The 12,928-nt window shown below is 40.5% G+C and overlaps 1 protein-coding gene across 8 annotated transcripts in view; it reads left to right on the forward strand.

Annotated features, from left to right (window-relative positions):
* LDB2 (LIM domain binding 2) overlaps positions 1-12,928 on the forward strand; it is a gene marked incomplete at its 3' end in the record, with an annotated part of 329,582 nt that overhangs the window by 124,393 nt on the left and 192,261 nt on the right. The window lies entirely within an intron of this gene.

Consider the following 12,928-nt stretch of genomic DNA (forward strand, 5'->3'; position numbering starts at 1 on the left):
TGGAACCAGGCCCAGGATGTTTGAAGGAGGCAACTCAGAGCATTGGGCAATTTATAGGTAATCAGGCTCTTGATAAAAACGATTGAAAGATCTGATGGCTGCTAACTGTATTTTAAAGCTATTGGGAACAACAAACTTTTGATGGTGTTGTTTTAATTTTGGTGACTTTAGGCAACTCAGTAGTGTTTGGATCTATTGCATGATGAGTTCATTAATTATGCTAATATATGCGTGGTGATTTGCAATAGTGGCAGACTGGGGCGAGCTCAGCAACTTGGACTTGCTGCCCTATAGAAACTCAGTGCCAGGAGCATCTCTTTGGATCTGTGTACTTTGGGCTGTTAAAGGCGTGGGACATTGCTAATAAATACTTTGGGTGAGGGTGGCAGCTAGTATGTCAGACAATGGGCTGTTTCAGTGTCTTTATTCAGCCTAATGACCCTGTTGCAGGCACAGGTAAGCCACTTCATGGGGTCCTGATGAGTTAATTTGCCTTCCTGTATGTGGGTACCCCCAAGACATGCCCGAGACAGTAAGAGAGTCGGGCTTAGAAGCCACTGTTTCCAAAGTTCCTAGGTGTTAAATGAACTCGGCAATCCAACAATTACTCTCTCCCCAAAAGCCTCCCTGATCAATGGTGAATAATTTCCAGCCCAGCAGTCATCCATCTTGTGAGCTGCCGCCGCCGCTGCTGCTGCTGCTGCTGCTTCTTCTTCTTCTTCTTCTTCTTCTTCTTCTTCTTCTTCTTCTTCTTCTTCGGCATAAGCTCAGATACTTTCAAGTTATCATTGTTTTATGTTCTTTATTCCTATGCTTTTTTGGTTTGTTTGGAATTCATTAGGGTCTGCTCCGGGAACTAGAATTACAGTTTTAAAGCCTGTACTAATAAAACAGGTCCCCATCTTCCCTCTGTCTACCCCTCACCCCGACATCATTTGGGGATGGGGCATGATCAGTGCCTCTTTACGATCTTGCATCCATGGACAGGAGGTTGCCTGACTCTGAGCCATTGTTGCCCAGATTTCTTTGTTTCTCTGAGCCAAAATATTTCCCAAGCAGAGAAGAGAAACAAAGATGATTGACAGCTTGGAGCCAAGTCTCATCAGCTGCTTTGCTGACAGCCTGGTGATGTGCACATGCTGCTGATGTGCGGGCGAGTGACAGCTGATTGACAGCCGGGACTAGGAGACGGGAAGATGAAGCAGGCTTAGAATGCCCGACGTGCTGTTTATGCAGCGCTCCCAGCACAAGCACTGCCACCTTAACCCATTCGTGGTCCAGGCACTCTTTGCCAGGCTGGGAAGGCACCTGCTGGCCTGGGCTGCAGGCTGTAGCTCTTCCATGAGTCCTTCCCGGGAGCCACGAGCTTTGCATTTCTGAGGGAGAATATAAGTCTTCACTATTACATGAACATATACAGTCTTCACTTGTACATGTAAAAAAATCCCCAAATTACTTTCATTCTAGGTACCAAGAAATATTCCAAATGAAATTTCTTTACCCCTTACTAGGAAAAACTGCTTCTTCTCCCTCCCCATCTCTCTGTGTTTAGAGGGTCAGTCTGGCTCTAAGATATCCTATCTCTAAGCTGGGTGAATCCCATAATATGTGTTTGCTTACATATTTGTTCCCTGTCATCCTCTATTAGAATGTTATCTCCACCTGGGCAGGACTTTTATGTTATTTATTGCTGAATTCTCAGATGAATACAGGAACTCACACATAATAGGTGCTCAATAAATATTTGCTGAATGAATAATTGAATGAATGAATTGACATTTGGGGGAAAGTTTATATCAACAAACAGAACGTTGACAAAACAACCTAGATCTCTGGACTTTTTTAACTGGAAGAATTGAATCAACAATTGAATTGAACGCTGTGCTGGCATTTTCAAATAAGCTCTAGGATATGGTCTGATCTACTTTAAGTGGGGCAGGGGAACAGTGAAAAAAATCAGGAGATAAGTGCATTCAGGAGGTGCATTGTGCCTCTGTATTGGTTGTGTTGCACCCCCCACCCATGTGCCCACTCTTCTCATGGGGTAAGACTCCTTTCCCAGGTGGGACATGATTGGGAGAGATAGAGACTGCTGGAATTGGCTGGTGTGGAGAGCGCCTGATAGACAGGGTTACTGGACCTGTCCAATATCAGGCTGTGTGTCCCTAAAGCAACTTTCCAGTCCCTGCCTTGTGGAGCATCTGGAAGTTGTTCTCTAGCAGTTCCAGGGGAGGTAGGTTTCTCCTGGGGGTAGGAGCAGTAAGTGACTTCTTCTTTGTCAACAGATTAGTGATTAAAGACTATTAGAGCTGAAAAGCATCTTTTCTGAAAATGGAAAGTTGGTCCAGAGGGTCCCAGCTGGTGCGTTATTGGGCCTCCAGTCCACTGACTTCAAAGTCAAAGTCAGAGCATCTTCTTTATCCTATCCCCATCCTCCCCCTACATCCTCCCATAGCTAATGGGAAAGAAGTGTATTCGTCAATTCCCACATTTCCAGGAAAATAACTTGCAAATAATGACTGTGTCTGATATGACAGAAGGCAAGGCGAACAGAGGAGTGGGTTCCCGAGCCCTCTGCATGCAGACTTGGCACACTTACTTTCCAGCATCCTGTGTGGTTTTCCTTTCCCGTCTTGTACAGAAACAACCATTCTTAGCGTGATTGCTCACTGTTAACTTCAAGCAAGTACTGATGTTCCTCTATTCCCTTTTCAGGCATATGACAGAATTATGTCCCTCACCCTTCTCTGTCCTCATGACGATCACAAATACCCTTCGGGTAAAGGTGCTGGTAACCCCTTCAGGACACCGAGGCTCTGTCCAGGTCCACATTGGCCATGTTCTTCATCAACAGGAAACGTGTGGTTCCCAGTTCATTCCGAGAATATTTCTTTGCTGGGAGAGCTGGATGGAGAAAGTTCTCCTGAGTCCCATGGCCTTGAAGAGGCCACACGACATAGTCAAAAGGGTACCAGGTTTTGATGTGAATATTCTTGGGTTTTAATCTGTGCTAGGTTTGATAAACAGAGCCTCCATTTTCTCATCTGTAAAAAATACTATCATCACTGGCTTGTGGTAAAAATTAAATTAGATAATCCACTAAAAGCAAACCTTGGCCCAGTTGGTGTGGCTCAGTGGTTGAGCATTGACCTATGAACCAGAAGTTCACTATTCAATTCCCAGTCAGGGTACATGCCCAGGTTGTAGGCTTGATCTCCAGTGTGGGTTGTGCAGGAGGCAGCCAATCAATGACTCTCTCTCATCATTGATGTTTCTGTCTCTCTCTCTGTCCTGTCCTCTCTGAAATAAATAATAATAAAAACAATTTTTTTAAAGCAAACCTTGGACCATTAGAAATGTAGTGTCATCAGTATTGACTATTGTTATTGATAACAATGCCCAGTCTCAGCCTCGCTCTAGCTTTTTTGCATCATTCGATGGGCTTGCCACTTGGCAGGTGCTTGTCACGTGTGTTCAGTGTGTAGAGCTTGCTGCAGAGCCCCGCTGATCAGCTGGGAGCCCATAGGACCACTCTGGTGGGTTTTCCTGCTGAAATGCACACCAAAGAGATGATCTCCTCCCAGAAACTAGCTCTATGTCGGGTGGGTAAGTGACGTGCAGAAGGAGGGAAACAGAAGGGAAAGGTGGGTGAGTATGTGTAGGGCTCTGTACTTTGGTGGGTAAGGACTACCACACTTAGTTAAACATGTCTAGGTTGGCATTTCTTTGGAAAATCAGGTGAGAAATGATATAACTACTAAAATGCCATCTTGTCTTGGGGCACTTCCTATAGGCCTACATTTTAGGAAAGGTGTATTGTCCAGGCAGGGGTTCTGGATATGATACCTGGGTCCAAATCCAGCTTTGTCTTTTATTATCTGTGTAATTTGGCACAAGTCATGTTCTAAGCATCAATGGTCTCAGCGGAAAAGTTTGATGATCTGATTCATGTGAAGTTCTTAGCAGAGTTTCCAGCACCATGAAAATGCTCCATAAATAGCTTTTGTTATTGGATTAAATTCCAATGAGCACATTGTGGTCTTTAGATTGAGACCCAGGGCAATTCAGATACAGTTGTCATTAATCTAACTCTTGTTTGGAATTTCGGGATTGATGGCTGCCAGTAATTTTCTATCACACACTTGTTAGTTCACCATGACTTCTGTCTGGAATAAGGATTTCTGACATGACCTCACACCTTCATAGTCACACCAGGCAAACTATTCATTCTCTTTCTCTCTATGGCTGCAGAGGGGACATTTCACTTTCCAGAAAATGAAGGTTGTTTGAAGACATGTCATCACTTTGCATAGCATTATTTTCCTCTTTTCCTCTTGGTCATCAAGTCCCATTAGATAGTTTGAAGTACCACACATCAGTCCCTCTGTGGAGTCATTTCGACACTCATTTCTCTTTTACATTTTCTTCCCACCTCCCTTTCTTCTGACAGCTCTGATGGCATTGCAATATAGCCTAAGCGCTTCAATTTTCTTCTGTAATATGTGTTTTTATGTGTTGTGTACTTGGATGTGTCCCCCGAAGGTAGAGAAATTCTATGAGGCCCACACAGCTTCAGCATCTCTGGTTACTATTTTTCTCCTGCTTTTTATTGGTTCACCTGGTCTAGCTGTGCTTTAGTGTGCTTGCTATAGAGAGATTTTTAAAGCATTTCCCCCCACTTTCTTTTTCTTTCTAATTTATTTCATGATTAAAGATTGATTTCTGGGAAAATCACTGTTTGAGTATATGCATAGGAGCTCTGACACCACACTTAATAACTACTGTGTCATGAATGTGGCCATTTAAAAAAGCTACATGCACAGAATGTCCCTGCAGCACAGGGGAGAAGGGGTTCAAAAGGCAGGATCTGTGTGTGTGAAAAGAGAGTCCACCTGAGATCTAGAAAGGCTCAGGTTTGTGTAGCCAGTGCTTGAAGACCCCGGACTTCTTCAGGAGACATATGCCAGCCGGTCCTGGGCATCTTCCTCCACAAAGTAGCTGTGTTCCTCTGAAAATTACTCGTTTTTTTTTCATTTTTTTAATTTATGGAAGTAGAAATGAAAATCATGAACTTTGGATCCACACAGATGTATTTTGAGTCTTTGCTCTACCGAAGTTAGGTATGTTGCTTAAACTATATTAACCTCAGTTTCTTTATATATAACCCCAGGTAATAACACCAAAATCTTAGGGTACTTGTGAAGATTAAGTAAGATTAAATAATATGTAACCTTAGCTTAGTGATGCCCATGGAAAGCACATAATGAGTAATTATTGCATGAATGAATGCATGACCAAGAGAACGAGTGAAACCTATGATATGCCAGTCACTTGTTTTAAAATAGAAGATAGTTCCCATTGTTCATTTAGTCATTTGGCACATAGCAGGGAAAACTCTGACTTTGCACAAAGCCAGACCACACCTGTCTGCTTTCTATATGGACACCTTAAGAATTGAATTCATAACCAATTGGGAGAAAAAGTGATATTAATGGAAGATGGTGATTTAAACAAACAAGTTACAAACTATTACAGTGATGACACCTGTCCAACAGAGGGTTAGGATTAACACCTACTTTGCTCAGACAGCAAGAAGCTATTGAACACATATCGAGTGCCGGCCACTGTTCTAGGCACTTTGGGCTTGCTATCTTATTTATTGAGGGCAAGGTGAAAGGAAATGAACTTCAATTGCATTTAAAAAATGTTTCTTAGAGAAAAGAATGCACTGCCTCGGAGTACTATTTGATGGTTATTTACTGGATGATTGTGGCATTTTCGTTGCTTAATCACATAGACATCTTTGTCTCAGATGACTCCAGAAAATGATTTCCTTTCCATGGAGCTGCACTAAATGCTTTCTGGATGGCCCTGGCCTCTGAACTTGTGGATTTAGCGAGTGACCCTTTTCAACAGCAGTCTTCATTAGGCTGGCGATATTTGGAGTGAATTAAATTAGGTCTAAAGCACACTATCATTTGAAGTTCGTTTGTTCCTGCACTCATACTTTGTTTAATTCATTCAGATATCACTGAGTTTCTGCTATTTGTCATTATAGTGGGGCATACAGTTAAGGAGAAAGGCCTTTTCTCACAAATTTTTTCATTTGCTTTTGATTCCATTGTATTTAAAACTCTTACATGGACATAATCAGCTAAGTAGCTCAAAAATAAAATATTCTTGTGATATTAATACCAAAACTGGGACTAGTTATAAAAAAGGCTTGAGAGAAAGCCTACAACTGATCGATGAACTGACAGATTCCTGAAGGGGAAAAAAGAAACTGAATCTCTTCCCATTTGTGGTTCCAATGGATGATATCAAGATTTGCAAATGAGCCATAACAATAGATTGAGCAGACATTCCATTCTCTCATTGCTAATAAATACCACACTAATAATTACATGAAATACTGGACATAAAAGTACTTTGAATGGATTTAAAGTGCTATGCAAGTTGAAGGTATAACCATCACCATATTTGTAATTGATCTTTATGATTTTATGACTTTCTGTGTTCCCTTTATAAGTCAAGCTGTTATGAAATCTAGGAGGATTGTTGGGTTTCTTATGGAGATAAAACTTATTGTCGAATATACAGTTATGGGTCTGACTGACTTGAGCAAGTCAGACCCATTACTGTCCTTTAATGCTTAATTGAGGTCTGGGTGAAGTACTAACCAGGAGATGGACAGTATGTATTGTTTTTGAGACTCTGTATGACTGTGATATCTATGGGGTCTGACACATACATTTCCTGACTCTTGGTTTCATATATTCCTACTCTTATATCTTTCCTATGGTTTTTAAACCAAGATGGCACTATGCCATCATGGGCCACAGGAAGATTGTGGCAAACTTTTTAATTATTAAAATTACAGGTAGTGTAACTGGCATTTATTGTCTAAGGGCTGGCAAAGATAACAGAATTATAGAAATACATCTCATTCGATCCTCTTTTAATCCCATTTACTCATCATCTTGAAGATAAGGTTGCTAGATAAAATGTAATAAAATATAAATGTAATAAAATAAAATGCAATAGTTCTATTATAAAATTATTTTTTGTTTATCTGAAATTCAGACTTAACTGGGCATCCTGTGCTTTTCTTTGTTGAATCTGGCAGCCACAAATTAATGCTCAAATATGAAATCCTGATAATTTCAGAGAAGCTAAAATAGGGTGTGAGCATGGCACATTATATGAAAAAACTCTAAGAGATTTACCTGGTTTCTTATTCACAGAAGACTTGCCTCTGTGTATGTCCAGCCCTGTATTCATGAGTCCCTCCTACAGAACAAAACACCTCAGTAGTGGGTTGGGGGGGATACAGGTTGAAGCCCGCCTGAATTTAAATCCAAACTCCATATTGCAGGCTGTCCACAGTTGACTTTGCCAGGGATTGGGCATAGTCATTGAGATACATTGCCTGCCTTAAAGGAGCTTACAGTTAACTCTAATGCAATAGCATCAACACTGGAAGAGCAGGACAAGTGAAGTAACCATTATGGCATTGAGAAAGGAGTGATCAAACCTGATTTTAACTCCAGTTGAGTCTTTTGATAATAAAAAAGTTTGCTACAATCATCCCGTGGCCCATGATGGCGTAGCACCATCTTAGTATGAGAACCAGAGGGAAGAAATAGGAGTAGGAATATAAACTATGAAATCAAAAGTCAAGAAATACATGTGCCAAACAGAGTCATAGTCACACAGAGTATCAAAAACACACCCCCTCTCCATTTTTCTGGTTACTACCTCATTCAGACCTCAACTATAGGGCTGGCAAATATTTCTTTCTAACCTGCTAAAACCCTTAGTTTTCTGAAGTCATGGCAGAAAATACCCTACCACAATGCTTTGAAAATATAGGCTTTCAGTAAATATATATGGACTCTATGAGCAATGTAGCACTGGAAAATAGTACAAATATGAACCACAGGGCCTGAGTATTTGGCCCATAAGCACATGATTGTGCATATGATATTTACCATGTTTTATTAAGTTTCTACCCCTTGCAATCTCAAATTGTAGCTACTCATTGATGTCAGAGTCACGGAAATGTCACAGAGCAACTTGGAAATTTGTCCACAAACAGAAATAGGACTCAAGACTCAAATATTTTAAACACCAAACTAAAATCACATTTATCCAACCTGTAACACTAGGATTGATTTTTTTTTTTCTTTAAAGCTTTGGGCCATGGCTTGATAGAGTATTTCACTACATGGTTAGTCTGCCATCCTCCTGGTAAGTCCATTTCATGGAATAAGTAGTTCTTAGCATTGGTTAACTAGGTACGTGAATCTACTTATTGAACAAATCTTAATAGACTTCATTTCAGTGGAAACACCTGTTTATTTATTAATCCTTTCTCGGGGACTTCCCATATGTCATATTTCTGTGCCCTAGTGATAAGAAGATGAATGAACAAAATCTCTTGCCTTGGAGGAGCTAAAGGTCTAGTGAGCTCTTATTTTCTAGAACTTAATCTTAGCCAGATGGTTTCATATTGATGCACTTTGTCTCTCTTTATGAAACTGTTCTTAATCATGCTCATCACCATATTTTTAGACTCTATATCCAAATGTAACATTGGTATCTTTTCTTTTTTTTTTTTAAACCAAAAAATCTTAAAAAAACAGTTTAAGGTGAGATGTTTGCAGTATTTTCTATGTATGACACTTAGTGAGGTGAGCTGCTGTGAGGCCCACTCCCCATAAGCTAATGTATAGGCTAATCTTTGTGACATGTTTTCAGGTTGTGAATGTACCTTATTTGTGAAAATGGTGTAAGATAGAGCATTTGTTGAAGTCAGTTTAAATTAGCATTCTTGTACAACTGTATTAGGCATGTTCAGGTGGCTTTCATTAAGAATGTATAGGCCTTATGACAAAATCACCCATCAGGATGTGTTCCATTATTTATTGTTTCATCAAGGTAGTCATATTTGAATTCAAGACCTTGCAGAACTTGGTGCCTTTATTATTCTTTCCAAGAGAACCAGCTTCACATGATTATTGTAGTGTGCTTGTTTATTTTTATGAAGTTGGTCCTTTCCTAATGGTTGCTACCTTCAATATATTCTGATGAGAACTTTTCTGATGCAACATGCATCTTTCGCTTTTCAACTAGTCAGAAGAAGCTGAAATTGACACCAGTAATCATTTTGAAGATCTGTAGAAGGAGGAAGTAAGTCACGTGTGAGCAAGTGATGAGACAAGTTCTTCATATTATCTGGAACAATGAGAGTATTACATTATTTTTACAGACTTTTCTAAAAAAATAAGTCTTACTTAGTACTGCCTTTGAATAATCTTATTTGCAATTTTATCGTATTTTGTTTTACTTTGAAAAATACACCATTTGCTATGCCAGGATGGGTTAGTTACACTGAGAACAATGAAAGAGCAAGAGTTCTTCCAGAGTCTAACAATGAGGCCAGCCCAGTCAGTAATGCTTAGGGGGGTATTCTCTCATAGACACGCATGGTATCTTCATGTTAACTCTTGGATTCCAGATAAAAATCAACACTTGAGATGGTCCTCAGTAATAGGATCGCATGCGCACGCTTCTCTGTGTGTGTGTGTGTGTGTGTGTGTGTGTGTGTGTTTTGCAGAATTAATGCAAGCTTTGAAAATATTTCAAAAATTGAAGTTAGTTATCTGAGAGATGTAAAATTTTCTCTGGAAATGTTTGTCGTGCCATATGTGTGTTAGTTATGTCATATGTGTGAAGTACTCACATTTGATAAAAATCAACTACTCTGATTGAATTGAGGCATTTAGGAAAGTTCAACTTTCAAGCTTAAAAAAAAATCAATGATAATCAGCTTTTTCAAGGTTGCCTGCCTAAAACAACTTAACGTCTCTAATACTTATTTGCTTCTCTTCAATAGAATCATAAGATAAATGATAAACTCTGCTTGGCATATTATGTAAATAAACCATCAATTATGTCCTTAATAGTTTTTCATACTAGTAGACCCTGTGCCCAAATGTATTTCCTATAAAATGCTTAAGTACTCAGAGCTCCATTATTTCTTTTAAAGATGGGCCCAAAATCAGTAATTATGAGAGTTATTATTCAGGTTCAGTGTGGCAGCGATTTTTCACCTGATAATTACCTTGTTAAATTAACGTCAGACCAGCGCCATGCCTTACTTAAGAAAATGGTCCTCCAGCCCGTGCAAGCAGCCCAGCTGTGGAAACAGTGCTGATTTACTGAACCCAGGCTCATCTTCAGCATTGCCTCTGTGCCATTACTTAACAGAAGTTCTAAGACGTTGTATGTTTCTTATGAGGTGATTATGCTTTCTTTGCAGAGGTTCCATTGTAGCTCTTGACGGCTGGCGTTTCCCATGTTCTTCCTGTTTTCAGCGCTGCGCTTTGCCAACCAGGGCACTGTGTAATTGGGGTGATCTCCATTCAGAGCCTTCAGGAGGAGAAGGCAAGATGACCCATCCCCCAGGGAAACAAAGGAATGCATATGCTACCTGCCGTTTCTCTTCCTGCCTTTCCTGGTTTTGAATTGCCATTTAATGTGTTACTTCTTTCCCTTTGGAAAGGAAAAAAAAAATGTTTTACAAGACCCTCCAATAGTAGCTGTGGTTTGTCTAACATGAGATACGGTTACAGATTCCAATTTCTAGTCCAAAATAAGTAATTCTTGCCACGATATCCTAAATTGAAAAAAGAAATGAGTCAGATACATAGTGGAGTCTTGGTCATTTTTTCAAATGTTTCCAATAATAACCTCATGGGTTGGTTAATGCGTTAAAATGACAAGCATTCGGGTAGTGTCTTAACGTTCACAGAATTCTTCCCTAAATAAGGACCATCTGTAAGCTTGTGGAGGGAGAGGGAGGACGGTCTTATTTCCCTCTGTGCCCGCTGTGGTGAGGGATAGAAAGGAGGCCATGGTTAATATTTGCTGAGCGGAACTGGCTGGCAGTATCTCATTCCGTCATCACTATGAGCCTAGAGCAGGTGTGATAGTGACCGTCTGTATTGAAGAGATAAAGAAAGTGAGGCACCCTGAGACCTGAACTCAGCTCTTCTGCCTATATCATGACCCCTTTACCATCCCACTTCTTGGTAGCATTTTTATGTATTTATTTTTTAATGTTTTCATTTGTTTTAGAGACAGAAGAAGGGAGAGGGAGAGACAGAGAGAGAAACATTGATGTGAGAGAGTAACATCAATCGGTTGCCTCCCACAGGCACCCCAACTGGGGATCGAACCCACCACCTGGATATGTGCCCTGACAGGGAATTGAACCAGTGACCTTGTGGTGCATGGGAAGACACTCAGCCAACTGAGCCACACCAGCCAGGGCTCAGTAGCTTTCTTAAACAGTATAGAATCTCTGAATATTACCTGTTTGGATGAAAATAACCTACTGTCTTGCCTGGATTCTGGAGCTTTCTTCCTTCCCTCTCCCCTCGCCCACACCTCCTGAAAACAGCACAGGTTAAGAATAATTAGTTCTTAATGGCAAATGTGTACTCACGGCGTATTTTTTTTTCCCATCACAGTTAAGTGTGGATTGCTTAAATCCCTCCAACATTGCTGCTACAAAGCTGACATTTATAAATTTTCTTTTTCGGCGCAGTATGGGATCCTCCATATGTCTTTCGCAAAAACTATCTATATTTTCAGGGAATCTAAAGATTTATTTCTTTCCCAGTCCTTGTTGCTGGCATTTTCTCCAAGCCTTCAAAACTGCCAAGAGATGAACTTCAATTTAGAGGAACTGTTACATTTGTCATTGTGAATTTGCTAAACTTTGGATACATTTGAATATTTATGCTTATTTCTAAAGGGACCCTTTAGGAATTTCTTTGAGGCTCAGAAAGTTCACACTTGACTTCTTCCTGCCGATCCAAGGAAGCGAGTTCTTAAACCCATGCAGCCACGCTGGCTGGGCCCTAGGCCTGTTACTGTCTCCGCCTGGACACACCTGCACTGCCAGGAACTCACATGTGACTTATTTTTGAGGTGCAAGGGAGGAGGGTCCTCTCCCTGCTTTGCGCTGTGGAAATCCCATGCTCCATCTACATTTCTGGGATGATCCATCAAAGAGCACCTCACAGTAACCTCTCACTTTAAGGGCAAGTAGGCCAGCTTCAAAACCATGTCCTTGTTCTGCAGTAACTCCATGGCCTTGGTTAGTATACCTAATCTCTCTGAGCCTCACTAGTGTCCTCTGTAAAATGAACGTGTCTGTTTGGTGTGGTATAATGGTATTTGTAAATAATATACATATGGTTCCCGCTACACGGAACTTTATCAACAAATGGTGGCTGTTATAATGATTATTTATAGCTAATGTAGCAAGAAGTTAACTTGTCTCTGATGTGTTCAAGACAATGGCAGCTAGTTAGTGATAGAGCCTGGATTCGAATTCGTGTGCTCAGGTTTTTATAAAACACAAGGATCTACTGAGTGACTAGCTAAGTGCTACCCTCCCTTTTTATTGAATACAGTCTGGAAGTAACATAGTTTCCAGGGACCATATATTATTTAATTTTGTCCTTTGAATCACCTTCAAATTTTTTCAGAGCCAAGTGCAATAGGAAGCATCACTAAATTCATCGAATTCAGTGACGTGTGAAGAATTGCAGACAACCTACTTGATGGATGTTTTAGTTTTCTATTGCAGCATATCAGATCACCACAAACTTAGCAGCTGAAAACCACACACATGTATTATTTTGCATTATCTGTGGTCAGGATCCAGGCGCCAGTTAACTGGATCCTCTGCCCAGACTCACAGGGTAGAAATTGGGGTGTCAGTTGAGACTGTGATTCCATCTGAGACTCAGAGGTGTTGGCAGAATTCAGCTCCTTGCAGCTGTAGGACAGAAGTTCCCATTTTCTTGCTAGCTGTTCACTGAGACTGTCTTTAGCCCCTAGGAGGTTCCTG

The sequence above is a fragment of the Plecotus auritus genome (genome assembly GCF_963455305.1).
Source record: "Plecotus auritus genome assembly, chromosome: 1".
Taxonomy (NCBI): Eukaryota; Metazoa; Chordata; class Mammalia; order Chiroptera; family Vespertilionidae; genus Plecotus; species Plecotus auritus.